The sequence below is a fragment of the Protopterus annectens genome, chromosome 5.part0 (genome assembly GCF_019279795.1).
Source record: "Protopterus annectens isolate FY-2018-M chromosome 5.part0, PAN1.0, whole genome shotgun sequence".
NCBI lineage: Eukaryota > Metazoa > Chordata > Ceratodontiformes > Protopteridae > Protopterus > Protopterus annectens.
Window position 1 is genome coordinate 402,816,998 of NC_056735.1, and position 18,504 is coordinate 402,835,501.

At 39.8% G+C, this 18,504-nt stretch overlaps 1 protein-coding gene across 1 annotated transcript in view; it reads right to left on the bottom strand.

Annotated features, from left to right (window-relative positions):
- Positions 1–18,504, bottom strand: part of ATG3 (autophagy related 3) — a 1,040,279-nt gene that overhangs the window by 1,010,941 nt on the left and 10,834 nt on the right. The gene's annotated exons all lie outside the window — the stretch shown is intronic.

The following is an 18,504-nucleotide window of genomic DNA, read 5'->3' on the forward strand; positions in this document are numbered from 1 at the left end:
TAGATCCTTTTTTATTAAATGATCTACTCCAACTGCAAAGGAAAAGGAAATGCCAGTTGCTGGAAAAAAACAATAGTGGCAGCTATACTCAAGGAGGTAAGGAATTCAGCTTGAGGATTCCTAGTTTAACATGCTACCTATGCATGGTATTGCTGCATCACTGGCATGCTGGGTGCTTCATCCAATGCAGACCAATCAATGCAGGTTTACTGGTGGCATACAGACCTGTTATTAGCTTGAAAATATGGGGCAATAAAGAAAATGGCAGCAGTAAGCAGCCCAGGGACTTGGCAATAATATGTACACTGAAAAGGCAAATGGTACAGTGCGGTATGTGAATCAGTTACTTTTTTTTTTTTAAACACTAAACCAATATTCATTAACGGCTAATGTAAAGATTGTGCAGGTTTGTCCTCACCATAGGGGGTATAGTCAAAGCTGCCCTCTGTACCAAACTTTATTTCCTACTTATCTTTAGCCCATGGCAGTAAAGACATGATCAATAAGACATACACGAGTATAAGACAGGGTGGTGAAGTTATTTGTAAATGATCTACTAGTAAACTTGACTAAACCACACAAAGGAATAGCTCATATTAATTTAATAAAAGGTGGACATGGGCACACATACATTAATAAAATCATATTAGCATTTGTTTCCATTTAAAACACGTTTTCTTTACAACAACTTTCACTCCAACATTACATAAATTACACAATCCCTACCTTCCCCTGAAACCTGTCCTTCTGAACATTATTCTGCATGTTTTGCTCCCACAATTTCCATTTATTTCTATTTAATTTGCTTATTTCTTTTTAAAAAGAGCCTTCTTCCAGTTCTGTTACAAAATTTTATTATTTCAAATACAGTTGGTTTAGTTTAAATTTTGATTTTCAAAGTAACTGCTTTTTGGCAGCAAACAGAATTAAACCAAATAAGGCATTACTATATCTATTTTATTTTATTTTATTTATTTTACATTTGTTGACCGGGCTAGTCCAACTGGATCATTGTCCATTTTCAGTGGAGGCCCGAGGAGAAAAGCTCCACAGATTAAAGCATGTTTATAGAAATACATGTAAAAAAACACTTGTGATATAGGCAAAGAGCAATAATACAAGGAAATTAGTTCAGGTCAGGTGATGCTATTCTAATAACAAAATAGATATACTAAACTATGTAATAAATTATGTAATTAAAAAAATGAAAATAAAAATAATAATTTTTTTTTTTAGTAACAGTAGAATCATAATGTTATTTATGATTTGAGAGAGAGATTTAGAGTGTTAAATAAATGCAAATATAGTTGAAAGATGAAAGTAGGTTAGTCTGATTGGTACAAGAGCAGAGCCAGAAGTTATTCAGATGTGAAAGAAGTTGCTTTTAAAGCTAGAGAGGAGATATGTAAGGAAGGTTATTCCATATTTTGCCAACTGAGTTGGAGAAAAGGCAGTTCCCTGCAGAGTTTGAAATTCTGGTCATGTTAACTTGTAGCTTTTGGGAGGAGCTGTTTTTTTTTTTAAAATATTATAGGAGTCAAGAGGTTGCTACAGTGTTTTGAGGGTTGATATAAAATTTTATGTGCTATTAAGAGTTGTTGACAGATAATCTTGTTAGGAAGTTCCAGCCAGTGTAGAAGTTTTAAGTTTATGCAGTGGTGAGTTCTATATTGAGATGCAGTGGCAAATCGAGCTATGTTGTGGTATTAGATAGATTAGTGTAGATCGAGGATGCATACAGAAGGGTAGAGATAAGATGTGATTGTGCTAAAGTAGTCCGTAAGGAAGGTTTTATTCTGTATAGTGAACCAATCTTTTATTAACTGTTTTATTGTGTTATTAATGTGGTGGTCAGAGTAATGTGAGAGTTATCACTTGCAGTGATAGTAAAAGTTTTGTTTGCTTGGGTTCTGGTTGTGAGGAGGCTGTACAGATTAAAGTGGAATCATCTGCATATTGTATGCAGGTAGTGTTTTGGATAGATGATTGGAGATCATTAATAAAGATGGAGAATAAAAGAGGGCCTATATAGATCCCTGTGGTACCCTCTAATGAGATAAGTAAATAGAGTAGACAAAGATTTTCCAGAGTACTGCTTGATGCTCCATTCTTAGGATATATGATGAACAGGAAGAAGAAGAGTCATTCAAGGCAAAAGAGGTTAGTTTGTTGTTATTTTGATGGTATTGGTGAAAGAGTAGTGCAGTGGTAGTACTGTCAGCTAGTAGGTTGTTGGAGATGGTTTAGTAGTTTATGTATACATTTTTTCCATAATTTTTGCAAGAGGAGATAACAAGTAATTGGGTTAAAGAAAGGTCGGTAGATTTGCCTCCTTTGTGTAAGGGTATGATGTGTGACACTTTTTATGGATCTGTTTATTAGAATAGAGACAGGATAGGCAATAGCTTTAGCTGCTACTTGCAGGAATTCAGCAGGAAGCTTGTCTGCTGAGGGGTAGTGGGTTTAAGTTATATAAGAGGTGGGTATGGGTTGTAGTTGAAGGAGAGGAAGAGAGTCATTGAAGCTACTTAAGAGCAGTTGAGAGGTATCAGGAGATAGGTGGTTAGCAAGACTTTGTATGGATGAAGTAAAGAAAGTATTGAAATTATTGGCTATTAAAGTAGAGTCTTGGTCTAAGTCCTGGGGATTGGGTGTGATTAATTTGGCTAGAGTAATTAGATTGTTAATAGTAGAGCAGAATTTTAATGGTACTTTATTAGTGGATTGTTGTAGTTCAAAGTAAAAATTATTTTTATCTGTTATGATAGCTTTTTGGTACTGTTTCTGAGCTCTCTAAAGGTTTGATGATCTGTTGGGTTTCTAGAGGTTTCCAAGATTTATTTCTGAGAATAATTTTATGCTTAGTATTGGAGGTTAGCCAGGGGTGCTGTCTTAGTCTTTGTTCTAATAGTGCTTGTTGATTTAGGATTGCAAGGAATGCTGAATTGAAGTATTCTGTGAAAGTTCTGTTTGAAACTGTTCAGGAATAAAATTTTTTGAGTATAGTGTTTTATGAGTGGTAGGTAAGTTTAGGTTAGTTTTGGCGATCCAGTCCAAGGTGGTTTCTTTTGGTTTTTGTTGGTTCTGGACCATTAATGAGTTGTTTAAAACCATTTAGGTTTATATGAGAAGTAGGGTTAATGTTGCTACATGATATCCAATCAATGTTAAAGTCCCCAAGAAATAGTGTTTCTTGAGGAAGTTTGTTAGAGATTTGTTCTAGAATGTGTTCTAGGGTAGGGATGTTATTTCCTGGGGGGATATATGCACAGATGATGTTTATTGATTTACTGTTGTCGATTTGTATTTTTGAGCAAATTATTTCAGCATTGTAGTTTTGGGAGAAGGAAAGGTCAAGAAGAGTAAGTTTTAGGTTAGTTCTATATACAATTGCTACTCCTCCACCTTTCTTGATGGAGCGATCCTGTCTTACAATGCTATAACCAGGTGGGGTAATCTCAATGTCTTTAATTACAGGTTTTAGCCAGGTTTCTGTTAAGCATAAGATGTCAAAGTTATGTATTTCAAGTAGGGCATGGAGTAGACTAATTTTGTTACAGATGCTAATATTGAGGTGGGCTATGGATAGTTGGTTAGTGGGTATGGAGGAAGAGAAGGGTTTGGTATGATTTTATGTGTTGTGGTTTTATTATTTTCTGCCATCTTGTAGTAGAAGGAGTACTGTAGCATATCTTTCTGGTTTAAATTTATGGAAAGTTTCAATAATTTTTTTAGTTTTAGATTTAAGTAGTTTATAGTGTAGTAGCCTATGGTATTTGGGAAGAATGTATATAGTTTCTGAGGAGGTATGTAAGAAGGAAGAGGGTTGGGATGTTGTGTTTGTAGGGGTATGTTTTGAAGGAAGTGAGAGAGAAACAGTTATAGAGTGTTCATAGGAGGTTAGGAAGTAAGTAGTCATAAGTGAGGAAAGTAGTAAGAAGGAGATAGCTATTTTTAGTTGTGACTGGAAGATAGTCATAGTCATGGTGATGTAGTAGGTGTTTTGCTAAGAAGTAGGGGTGGGTGTGGGATAGTTTAGTTTGATTATAGGTAGGGGGGTGTGGTGAATGGAGGAATAAATGTAGGAGCCCTAGGGGTGGGTGGGATATGGGGGTATGCAATCTATGCAATTCAGATCCTATTTCCCAGCTCCAAAGAATCATTTCCTTAGTGGCAGTAATTTTTCCTCCAATATTTCTGACATAGTACTCTGTAGGGAAATTTTTGAAACCTGCCAACTCATTACACAAAAAAAAAAACATGCTCCCAGTTTTCCCCCATCACACCTTCAGCATTTGATATATACCTGAAAAAAGTCTGCTTGGGTATAAAAATGCAAACACTTCTAAGCAAACATCCTAAACCTTCAGGATTTTGATGCATACTTGGGAGCCATACATATGTCATCCCATTGTAAATGGTTATTTTAGTCCCTTCCCAATCTTTTTCAACCTCCTCCGATCAATCCTTATACTTATTATGCAATTTTTTTTATGCTCTACCAAATCATTTAACAGCATCTACTCATTACATATTCCCTTCTAGGTCCCATTGATACATCCTTACTATTGAAAATCAAGCTCCACTCCTGTTAGTAATATTCTCTGCTGAAAGACTACTATTTCTCCCAAATTTTAAGCTCCATAAAAGCGTTTTTTTTTTAGTGAAAATAAATACATAGCAGCATAATCCTCCTCCCTTGCCAACAGCTCCTTACTACCACCAAACTACTGTTTTCCCCCTCTTCTGTCACTATTGGAGCAACGTCTAGCTATCAGAATGATGGTGACTCCCCTTTTACTTTATTCCGGATATTCTGCTGAATATCCATCCTGAAATCATTTGTCAAATTCAGATGTCGCCTGTGGAAGTGCTACTTGCACTCAGCAGTTTTCAATATAATTCAGTGCTTCCTTTCTGTCTGTACTTGTAAGGCCATTTATATTCCTAGGTACTACGGACAGAGTATACACAGTGATAAAAAGCTATTGGTCCCACCTATTATACATGACAGTTGAATGTGTACTTCAAACTTTTGGCTGACATGTTCACACAAATGCTTGGTAGGGTGACCTTTTACACACAGTTGTTTCTTCACATCTACAATTAAATTTACATTACATTTTCAGGATATTTTACTTCAATGAGAATCCTGAAACAAAAAACTAAACACATTTTCAAACATTCTATACCCCTTATTAAACTCAGAACATACAAGAAAACCTATGTATATTTTCATCAAAATTTAACCCTCCAGACAGGAGCCCAAATTGACAGCAGCACCCAGAAGCATAACTAATTTAAAATGTAAATAGCATCACCAGTGCAGTGTGCGAAAACCACCACATAACCAAGAAAAAAATAATGCACTAGATACGACAGTCTCAATACTCTCTTTAATAAAAGATAATTAAAAACAAAAAGTGTATAAATATTGAGCACTTTCGTCCCTATTAAACTGGGGATTTCATCAGAATACAAAATACCATTATCAATGCAGAATTTAAATACCTATATCACCACAAATTTAAACAAATTAATCAATTAAACATTTAAACAAAGTGCATAATGTAATTGAGCCAATTACAAAGAAATATATATACGCTTAATATATGTTAAAAATATCTACTTCATGGAAGGCATAGGGTTACCACTGAAGATTATTCCAATGCTATGCAAAATAATTCTATTTTATGAGAATACATATGCTCTAATATCCAAGAACCAGATTAATATAGCATACAACAGGACTGACTCATATTTGAAGGAGTACATATTAAATCAGTGGATTACTTTTGAAATACATGAATTTTTATCCAACCCCAAGATAGTCATCCCAAGATAGTCATCCCCTCTAGTTTTAGAATTCCCAAAATTCCCAAAGAGGTTATAAATCCACTGTTTAGGCACAGTTTCCACAGGTGGTTCTAAAACCCATTCACTAGCTATTTTGGTGGATAAATGGGCAAAGCATATGGTAGATGTTACACCTCATTTAATTAAAGATTCTTGGGAATTTCTTTGTTATCTTAAAAGATATATGGGCAAAAGACCTTTTATTTGTGACAGTGGAAAGAGCTTTTTCAACTCACTCCTAAAGATGCAGGTTTGGAATGGTGCTGTGGTAGCATTGTCGCCTCATAGCAAGACATTGTCCCGTTCGATTCTCAGCTAGAGCGTCTTCTGTGTGGAAGCATACGTGAATGGGGCGTGCCTCTGTTGAAGGTTGTGCGTCAGGGCTGGTAACCTGGTACGTAAAAAACACACTACCAATCATTAGCGGACAGGAGTTCCGCTGTGGCGACCCCTAACCGGGAAAAGCCAAAAAACACAAATTGTATTTTCTTGTTCTTCCCTTACTCAGGATCAAATAACATTAGTTGTTGAACAGATGGCTTTAATTTTAGAAAATAATTTTGTATTTTTCAGCAGATAAAAGGTGTAGCCATGGGGTAGCAAGTGCCCCTTTAGATGCTAACCTTGTACTTTTTGGTTGGAAACGTAAATATGTTTTTAATACTGCATATTCAAAAAATCATCTATATTTACATTTTTTTGGATGGCATCTTTATATTTTGTGGAAAGGTACAAGTGGAGAGGTTGACAACTTTTGTGAGATATATATAAACACCACAGAATATTTGAGGTTTACTTACATTTGTCATCCAGTAAAAAATAATTATTTGGATACACTTCTCACTTAAGATAATTTTGGACTAAACCCTCCTTAAAGATATTTTCTGCAATTCCTACCTGCATTATTCTATTAGCCACCCTACAACGCAAAAAAGCTTTAAGGGGCAAGTGATTCATGTGGCCAGGATAACCTCACATTATGAGGATGTTTGGGATGAATTGTTAGCTCCTAGAAATATATTTTGTGCTAGAGATTACCTCAAAACATTGGTGGATGGCATCATTGAAATAGTTTATAAAGAGTGGGGTGGTAGATACAAGCCACTCTTAGGTATTGGTTTAGACTGTAATAAGAGCATCTCAGACATCACCTTATGAGAAAGCGTATGATAGTCAGTTTAATCAATACTCGATTAAAGATGCTGTTAGAAAAGATTGAAACATTTTCAAGGCAAACTCATACTTTTTAAAATGTTAGGAAATGAACCACTGTTTATTACAAAAACTGCTGCTAATTTCAAAGAGACTTTTAGAGAATAAACCTAACACTTATCTGCTGACTGTTCTTTTCTTAACTATATTCTTGTCCCGCAGATGAAAAACAGCTTACACACCTTCAGAAATCCAACTTCTAGCCCTAAGAAAAAGTGCACAGGCTACCTTTAAATAAAACTAATTGTTTACTGCTCTATTAAATGCATTAAAGAATTACAGCTTCTGGGTCGGCTACTACTGTTTATCACTTCCCATAATTTTCAACTTTATGTTTCACCGAACTGCTTGCCACTGTACCTTTAAATGTTGCATTCTCCTCAACAAAAAATGCTCAACACTTGATATTAAATGCCAACAACTTTGTAGATGCATATAGGAATTTTTGTAAATGTGTAAAACTTTGTAGATGCATATAGGAATTTTTGTAAATGTGTAAAGAAAATGTATAGAATTCCCCTGCCCAACTGCCTTTACCTGCAGACTTATCCCTCACAGAGACTACTTCTTAATGGAAAAAAAACACTATATTTGCAGATAAAAGAAAAACAGCATTTTTCATGGTTTGTACCTTGTCGTCTTATTTTTCAGGCCTATTTGAATTAAAAAAAATAATTTATAGCTTAAGCCAAGAACATTAATCTAGATATCCGCACTTGTAAAAATATAATTAACAACTTAATTCTACAGTTAAAATCAATACACTTACAGTCCACCCACAAGTTCAACAAAGTCAAACTTCTAGCCTTTTCTCAGCCACTTCTTGTTGCAAAACCATACTTCACAAATTGCCTGATGGATAATTTCCCCATTTATTCACCGATTTCAGTGTTGCTGGTCTTCTTCCTGATCAGCTCCATCTCCCAACACCTGACTGTTGTTCAAGTCCAAGATACTCCAGCTTCTTCAAAAACTCTTGTGCCTTTTTTTTTTCCTCTAACATTTTCCTTTGGGATATTGGAAAAGGTTTCACTGGCAAAATCTTTCTACAAGCTTTATAACATTTTTACTTCCTCCCTTAACCTATTCTGCATAAAAAAATGTCTTCTGGACCAAAGTTATAGCTTGAACTGTTTTTTTCTATACAGCTGCAGGATTTTTCCTAGCCAGAATTTTCTCTTCACCTTTTCTGGTTGCTTTCCTTTTGGGTTCTCCAAATTTTGCCTATGCTGGCAACCGGTGTACTTGCTAGCCAGAACCTAAATTTTACCCAAGCTTACAATTTCACTGGTCCTTTTCCTCAGTTGTTGTCTTCACAATGGGAAAGGTGAAGTAAAGCTGTTCATTAGTGTGTAGCCATCTTGGAAGTCTCAACGTATAGCTCATATTGTTGATTAGGATATTTTTCATGTTTTTCCAGGTATACGACAAAACCAAGAGAAGGGAAACTGCAGGAAATTATAAACTGTCATGACAGCTAAGCTAATTAGTGAGTATGTACATTCGCAGGTAGCAGCATACACAAAATATTATGGAATTTGAACAGATATGAGACTGAAGATTAAATGACCAAAATATATGCAGAGTTAAAGAAAAATGATTTTCAGAGACCGAATACAAATAGATCAAAATTACTTCAGAGAGTACAGGCATTAAATTTTTGCACTGTTCTTGCTATCGTTTGCAATTTAGACTTTTCAGCAAATTATCAGAGCAGTTTTCCTGAAGGTAGTTAAGAGAATTTTATTTGGGATGGTAAAAAAACAAAAAAATTTCATAGCCGTGAAAATAGTTATTATGTAAACGATAAATTATTATGGAAACAATAAACAATGATAAAGGAAACTTCCAGACACTGGACCCAACCCAATTTGGTTTCAAGGACAGGGTCATGCAAACTCAACCTGCTGGAATTATTTGAGAAAGTCACTAATGCAATGGATAAGGGCAAAGTGGTTCACAATGCCTATCTTGACCTAGCCAAGGCATTTGACTCAATATCCCCATTGGGCATTGTTGACAAACTCAAGAGGTTAGGTTTAAACCCTTATGTAACTCAGTAAATAGCCAGCTGACTCCAACAGGATCCAGGAAGTTAGAATTGGTGAGTCCACCTCTACAAAGAGGCCAGTCACAAGCAGTGTCCCTCAGGAATTGGCCCAGGGACGGTTCCTTTTTGGTATTTACTTCTCTGAATATCAAGGTCAATGTCAATGGCCTCTGGCTGACTAAATCTACAGAGGACTGCAAATTAGGAGCAGTCATAGAATCACCCAAAGACACAAATATTCTCAAGGAAGGGATGACAGACAAATGAACTGGTGGCAGAGCCATGGAGTAAAACTAAATGCCAATAAGTGCATAATAGTATCCTTCAGGAAGCCATCCACCCCTTATAACTATCATATTGACAATACACCCCTAAGAGTTGACCCAGTAGTCAGGGAATTGGGGACACACTGACAGTAATCTAGCCTTCGACCATCAAGTGTCCACAGTAGTGAGTAAATCATTCTATGTTGTGCAACTTATAAACAAAAGGTATGGCATCTAGGTGCAAGGAAGTCATGGTTTCACTGTATTCGGCATTCATCCTATCACTGAAGACAATGTCCCCCTTTAGTACCTAACCAAGCACATCCAGCAAATGTAACGTTCACAAAAGTTCCTCACTAAAAGAGAGTGCAGGGAGTAACATGCATTATGCAGACCACCTCAAGGCCTTATTCCTGTATTCATTTTTAACGGGCTTTTTTTTTTAACAGGCTGTTGACAGAAGCTCTATTCCTCGCAGAGAAGACATTGTCAGACCCCACCTGGATGGAACTCCTGTATATCCGGGCAATTCTGGTGAGGTCTGTTTTGCATTTTAAAGACTTACACCTTGCACATGATACAAGTAGGACTTGCTGGAGAGACAGGTATGTACCCCAAAGATAACCCTTTCTGGAATAGGTTCCCCATCCATGGGGAGCAGAGCTCATCCCTAACCCAATTCAAGTGCAATTTGGACAACTGAATGGGGAATGGGAAATTCATCCTTGGTTTGCCACCAATGTCTCTAACTGACACAGGCAGCTTGTAAAAGTTTCATCTCCCATGCCCCTGCTTACATTTATCAAGGGTATCAAACCTTGTCAGAGATTTAGGACGCATGGATGCATGGCTAGGCTTACAAAGGCCCTTATGGTCATAATTCCTTACATTAATGGTAGTATGTTTTTGCTTTGAATCTAGGTTTCAGGGTTCTTTTATGTTACTGTAAAACATTGCTTGGCAAGGGACTTGGATGTCCAGACTGAACCTGGGTAATAATACGTTTACTTTGAAGGATGATAAATGCTCCACTGTAGGGGAGGAGTGGATTTCATTTCTGTAAATCAGTTTCAAAAGGGTTAATTCTGTATGTTGTTTCATGTGAATACAGGATGTAGCAGCAGGGATCCAGACAGAGGAAAGACCACTCCAGCCCAGAGGAGAACCACATCCTCACAGGGGCTCTCAGACATTGGCAAATGCCCATCTGGTAAAACGGCTGAAAAGCACAGAAGGTCAAGGTAAGGAATCAAGTGGTTTCGAATATTAATACAATTTAGAGAAGGAACTGAACACTGACACACTGTTTGAAGAGGGTCAAGGACATGGTAGGACATGCAAATGGTGAGGCTAGACAGAACATATCTGCCTGTAAGCAGTACCGCTAGGGAACCTCCTACACTCATACCTTTAAACACCCAATAAGAAATATCTTTTCTCCATACGGGGAAGAGGATTAGGACACTGATGAGGATGCTCCAAGCATATTCAGCAGCAATAGCAGTCAGGAAAGTTAGTGCATCCCCATGGCAAATTCACATAATGAAATCTACCAAAGAGTTACCTGGTTACACAACACATGTTATTAATAACAGGTAAACCCTCCATTTCTGCTCATAAGAAAATAAGTTTGAGTGTGCGTGGCAAGTGTCCTATACATTTTATTATATGACATTCAGTACTATGCTCCAAGATTTCAGTAATAATGTAATCAATTACGTCTTCACAGGGTCAGAAGCAGAAGTAACCATTACCACTGTACCAGCAAAGCTGGAAGATGTAGACAGCAAAATGGCTATTAACATAATGACACAGTGACAATCACCAAGTGTTATGGCAGGATCACACACCTCACAGCAGGAACACAACTCTACAGGAAGTAACACAGCTTCATACAGTCAAGTGGATGAAGACATTACATTGCAGGTGGTACAGGGAAGAGACCCAATGTACCTCAACAAAAGTGTTTCCTCAACTAACACTAGTGCAAAGGAGTGCCAGATGCAGGCACATTTCACAGCTTCCTCCAGAAACATGAAATGCATTGGCTAACCAGCAACAGATGTGCCAGGACATTGCTCAGGCTAATGCCATGGAGAGTCCGTAAGAGATGCTCAGAATAAGGCAAGGTGTACATTGAGGATTTCCACCAACACAGGGAAGTGGTACACAATAGGGATAATGCCATGGTCACAGAAGTGTAGTACGGTAGCACACACACAGCAGCCATCTCCGCCTCCATAAGTATACCAGTCAATACCTGCCAGACTCGCTTAGGAAACAGTGGAGAACATGGATGAGGTACTGTTCTGATATGTGTGGGGCACAGTAAGAAACACACAAAGTGATTCTCAGAAAGGTGTGTTGGGGGGAGGGGATGTAACACAAGATCTAATCATCATTCACCTACATGTAGCAGAACTTCAGAGGTCTCAGTCATGCAGCACTGTGAGATCTCTATTTATAGGATAATCTGCATCCAACAGGTCATTTCATTGCAGCAAGTCAGTATCAAGCGGACATCATGATTGCACTTCCTCTTGAACACAGGCACTAGTACCCACACTATTATTAGAGGATGTTCTGCATGACACATTTGACCTGCTGTATGTCAGGGTGGACAGAGCAACTACTAAAAATATCAAGTGACAATTCACCAGCATTCGTTTCACTAGAATGTCACTGATTAAAATAAGAGGAAATGCATTAAAAAGAGGGGGGAGGGATTGGCAGTCTGCAATGTAGACCAGTAATAAGGGCCTATTCAGCAGCATCTGTCTGATTTGAACAAAGCTAATGCTTGCAATAAAAGGGAACATAAAAAAAGTTTAAAAAGAGAGGGGGGAGGCAGCAGACTACAACCTAGAGAAGTATTTAGGGCCTAACATGCAGAGGAAATAACTATAGGGTTTACACATTCTGTCAGCAATGGTAGCACTATTGCCACTTCATCCTCAGCAATCCACAAATGATGATTGCTATTACCTCTGATGACATAAAAGGTTGCTGCAATGCCAGAATGAATTAAACTCGTGCAGTATCTTAACAGAAAAAAAAAAAGTTTCTTATAAAAAAATAAAAGTACAGAAACATTAGTACATACCATTAGAAACAAAATACAATTTCCCTTTCCAGTGGAAGGGAGTACACCATGAAAACTGTAAGATGGCTGGAATACCCATACTTCAAGATATTAAGGTCAAGCACAGCAACTTCTTCTTTTGTCTTTCACAGTTAGGGGTTGCCACAGCAGATCACCTGTCCGCTCATGATTGGCAGTGGAGTTTTACTGTGTTGAGTTGCCAGCCCGGCACCCAACCTTCCACAGAAGGCACACAAACACGCACTATCAAGTAATAACATTCCAGTAGAAGCAGTCCCTGCACATTTCATAGCAGTCCCTAAAGAAACGCATGCAGCAATACAGCACAGCCTTCAAAAGCGGCCAATGCCATTCACTGCACAGATTTTAGTGAACATCAAGCATAACTCTTACTATATCATGCCAATATATAGAAAAGATATATATAAACCATATAAGTAAATACTCAACAACAAAAAATAAAAGGCACCATGCTGTACAGTGACATTAGGCTTGCACCACACAGCATAGCAATTATACCATGTGTTTTTTTTTTTTTTTTTTTATAATGAAAGTAACACTAACCTGAATGGGGAGTGCTACAAACTCCAGAAAGCCCAAAATCCTGAAAACACACACAGGATATCAACACTTACTATATTCCAACAGAAGGAAACCACGCACACCACAAACCCAGTTTCACATAGAACTATCACAACTGCAAAACAAACACATAAACACACAAAGGCACACTCGGAGGCACTGATCAAAAATCTACCAAAACTACAGAGGCCTCCAAAGCAGACACCCAAGCAACTGCCACCTCAAGACACAAGACATGCAACACATAGTTCTCAAAGTCAGTGTGCTAAACAGTCACAGCCCTTAAGGCCAAACACAATGCCAGACACACTTGTTATAGGTGACTCCATAGTCAGACACACTGACGTCCCACTCACCAGACTGAACAAGGAAAAGATCACAGTAAGCTGCCTGTCAGACGCTAGAATCCGCCACATAACACAAGCACTCAGGTCACTCCACAGCAAGTACAAGTATGATTCAGTCATTGTCCATGCCGTTGTGAACGACCTGAGACGTACCTCCCTGGACTACATGAAAAGAGACATGGAGTAGCTCTCAGATTATGTAGCCCAGGCCGGTATGACCCTGACCCTGAGCAGTATCCTACCCTCACCAAGAATGATGCCACAATACAGAGAGAAAATGATCAGCTTTAATAATTGGCTTAATTACTGGTGTCATTCTAAGGGGATCCAATGTCTGTCTGCCTGGGATGACATGCTTGACAAGCCACGCTACTTTGCAAGGGACGGCTTGCACCTGTCACCCCTGGGCTTCCGGATATTGGCAAAGGCTCTTGCCACCCACATAGTGCATTTTTTAGGCAAGGCTCAAATGATAAACCTACCGCCCTAGAAAACAAAAATGGAGAAAAACTAAGGGTAATACTGCTCAATGCCAGAAGTCTAAACCTCAAGATGCACGCCCTCGAAGCCCTCCTCAGTATGGAGAACATCGATGTCTGTGCTGTGACTGAAACCTGGTTCAAGGCTCCTGAGAGCACCCCAGCACTATCAGGTTATACCTCATATCATGCGTTCTGGCCCCAAAATCTGGACCGAACCACAAAAGGAGGGGGAGTATCCATATTCATAAAGGATACCCACACCTCCAGGTTAGTGGCAACGCACGAAGCATTGGAGACCATCCAGGTGCAATTAACCATAGGTAAAACTGCCCTACAGTTTGTAACATGCTACAGACCACCTTCTCAAACTCAGGAAACCCACACAGCCTTCCTGAAGACACTGGAGAGTATGAATGTCTCTCCAAACACCATCATATTGGGTGACTTCAACTACCCAAACATAGACTGGGAACATTACTTAAGCCCCAACATCCTAGCCCAAAGGTTCCTTGAGTTCATAAACTCAAATGCTATGGAACAACTAGTCACCATTCCCACAAGAGGAGAAAATATACTAGACCTGATCATTACAAACATGGGGACAAAATGCTCCACACCGGAAGTATATCCCTCATTGGTGAGATCAGACCATAAATTAATCTCACTGGAGATCCACATCCCACCCCCACCCCCAGCAAAAAAGACAACAGTGAAGAACTTCTCAAAAGCAAACTTCACACTTCTTAAGACTGGAGTGGTATCCTTCAAGGCCCCCGAGCCAGTGGAAACCACAACCCACGCTGCTGAAGGCCCCCGAGCCAGTGGAAACCACAACCCACGCTGCTGAAACCCTTACAAATGCCTTCTACGAGCACCTCCAGGAATGCATGTATCAAGCAATCCCTAATAAAATCAAGACCCTTTCCACCAAAGGCAGGCGCCCGGTCTGGTGGACTCCAGCCATAAACAAACTCTACAACAAGAGGAGAAAGCTACTACATGATAGAGCAAAATCCCTAAAAGGGAAGGCATCTCTGATCAATACTAGCAAAAAACTACGATCACTCAAAATCATCCAAGGCCAACTTTGAGAGAAAAATCGCTAATGACACAAAAGACAATCATAAAGCCTTCTTTAGCTATGTTAGAAACCTGGGTGGAAACTCCCAGATATGCTCAGAATTAGTCCAAAATGATAAAAAGATCACTGATCACACAGACATTGCCAACATACTGGCAGACAGGTTCAGTGCAAATTTCTCCTCCCTCCCCACAAAGGAGAAATATCTATCCCACCAGAGTCTAGCCTCCCAAACATCTCAGATGCCCAGGTGAGAGCTGCTCTCTCTAAAGCAAAAAACAGCATCAATGGGACCGGACGGTGTCCCTGGCTGTGTGCTACACGAACTCAATGAGGAACTAAACCCACACATAAGGCTGCTGTTTAATCTTAGCCTTACTACAGGATACGCACCAAAGAATGGCGTACGGCAACTGTGGTCCCACTCCACAAAGGCGGTGCTTCTACGGACCCTGGAAATTACCGCCCCATAAGCTTGACGAGCCTTGTCTGCAAAGCTATGGAGAGGATCATAATGGAACTCATAAATAAAGACATTGGGGACCTATAGACACTGGATCCTACCCAACTTGGCTTTGTCAAGGGCAGATCCTGCCTCTTGAACTTGGTCGACTTTTTCGAAACAGTCACTAAGGCCATTGATGAGGGTAAGGCAGTTCACACAGCCTACCTTGACCTAGCAAAAGCGTTCGACACAATACCCCACTCGGGCATCATAGAAAAGCTCACCAGCTTAGATGTAAACCCATATGTCACAAGATGGGTTGCAAACTGGCTCAAGGACAGAACACACAGGGTTAGAGTTGCTGGTGCCATGTCAGACTCTAAGCCGGTCACGAGTGGTGTCCCACAGGGCTCAGTCCTGGGCCCCTCTTGTTCGGCATTTATTTTTCTGAAGTGCAGACAAACATAGGGGGATTGTGGCTGACAAAATTTGCAGATGACTGCAAACTGGGCACCATAATTGACACTCCATCAGACACAGACATCGTCCAGAAAGGTCTCATAGAAATGGATAACTGGTGCCAGAGCCATGGCCTTAAGCTAAATGCCAAAAAATGTATAGTCATACCCTTTGGGAAAAACAAGGTAACCCCAATTACCACATAGGTGGTAATCCATTAAACACGGAAGAAGTTATCAGGGACCTGGGGACCCAAGTTGACAGTAACCTCTCTTTTGACACTCACATTGCCAAAGTGGTTAGGAAGACCTTCTACATTGCCCACCTGATCATGAAGGGATTCACATCCAGATCAGGAGATGTCATTGTACCCCTGTACTCTTCACTTATCAGACCAATGATTGAGTACAACGCCCCATTCGGAATGTACCTTACCCGACACCTGCAGCAGTTGGAAAGACCCCAAAAGTTCCTCACCAAAAGGATAAAGGGGCTCAAACATATGTCATACGATGCCCGACTGAAGAAACTCCAGCTCTATTCAGTCGCATACCGTCTGCTCAGAGGTGATCTGTGCCTGACATACAAGGCCATGTCCAACCCGGAATTAATGGACATGCTCCACCTCAAAAAATCCAAATCCACAAGAGCCACAAGAGCAAGAGACTTAAACCTCAACACGGATATAAATAGGACGTGCTGGAGGGACAGATTCATCACCCAGAGACTCCCTACACTATGGAACAGAATCCCAGTCCATGTGAGGCAGAGCCCCTCACTGACTCTGTTCAAGAGAAATCTTGACGAGTGGATGGGAGATCGTAGGTTTACCCCGGGAATCATCTCTGTATCACTGCTGGACAGAGGCACAGCAAACTAATGGGTATAGTATTCTCATCCTAAGGGGTGGTGAAAGCCACACACACTCTGGCTAGGCTTATAAATGCCCTAGGGCAGATAGGGCTAAGTACAAGTACATACAGAAACATATTACCCTTCAACTATATGCAGGGGGGCTCCTACACACCCCATGTGGAGGGCTGTGCCCACCACACCCCCTGCTACTTAAATATATCAACTCAGAGACTGCACTTCACTACACTAAGTGCAATCTCGGAGTTGATATATTTAAGTAGCAAGTGGTGTGGGGGGTGCAGGTGGACTTCCCCCCTGCTTATACTTGGAGAACAGTAATATGGTTTGCCTTTTATTTGTTTCTGTGTGTACTTGTGCTGGAATACAGTAAGTGTTGGTATCCTGTGTGTTTTCAGTATTTTGAGTTTTCAGTATGGATTTTGGGCTTTCAGGATTCTGTAGCTCTCCCCCCGAATGTCATGGTCCATAGCTGTGGATTATACCCTGCCTCGTTCCCTACGCAGTCATACAATATGCAGAAGCCTGCTGCATGAGGTCCTTTACTACTGCTGCTGGCTGGTCACAGACACTATCTTTGTTCGTGGAACGACCTATGCAGGGAAATGCAGTGCTATTATGGTGCAGTTCACAGCCAGAAAGGCGCATGATCATATTGTGCAAAATGTCACAAGTGGTAAACATTCTGCATGCAGAAGCAGGGTGATACAAAAGGGCAAGCCCAGACTTATCCAAGCAATGGAAATAGGCTTTCAGCAGGACAAACTAATAAACAATCATATATGGCTCAGACAGGGTGGTGAAGTACTTTTCTATGGCAGCTCCCATAGGGTTCCTTAGAGGTGTCATCAACCAGGGCTTAAGTGAGTATGCTGCATCACAAACAAAAAAGATCACAGAGGGGAGACGCACAACAGGGGAAGTACTAAGCAATCTATTAAACTTAAGGTATAACTGAGTAATTAATCGTAAACATTTTCACTTGTCATGAGAATCATGGGCACTGCCAGGATAAGGGCCAACACACTGGTGATGCACCACCCCCCCCCCATGCATCACACACTACCTGGCCATTGATGGAATGGTAGCTTTTCTATTTTGGTACTGCTCATGCTGTCTTCCTGATGGGGCTCCAATAGCAACATGGGTGCAATCTATTGCACCAAACACTTCAAGGAAACATGCCATCCTACAGAAGGCAAACATGGTTGTGGCTTGGTCCTGTTGTGGCAATGTCATATACAGTAGATATAAAAAGTGTACACACCCCTGTTAAAATGCCAGGTTTATGGGATAGAGAGATCACAATAAATCTTTTAAGTTTTTAAATGATTTATTGTGGTCTCATTTTTTACATCAGAAAATCCTGGCATTTTAACAGGGGTGTGTACGCTTTTTATATCCACTGTAAATATACCGATCCACAGGTGCCATGAACATGAAGACATGCCCCCAGTCTCTTGAAGGTCCCCATGGCAAGAAAAAGGACTGCTACATACACCTTAGCATCCACAGATGTACAAAGGCCACGTATTCCACCAGTTCCTGTCTGCAGGCCAGCCATACTCACTAAAGCCCTTAGAATATTCCTGTCCATGCTAATCTACCAAGAATGTTTTGATCATAATAGGTTATTCTTCATCAATATCTTCTCCGTTTCTGGTGAGCGCTACTGAACACAAGCAATTCTGGCTCAACAACATGCATCACAAACCAAGAAATAGCTACGCTGTCAGCAATAGCGAGTA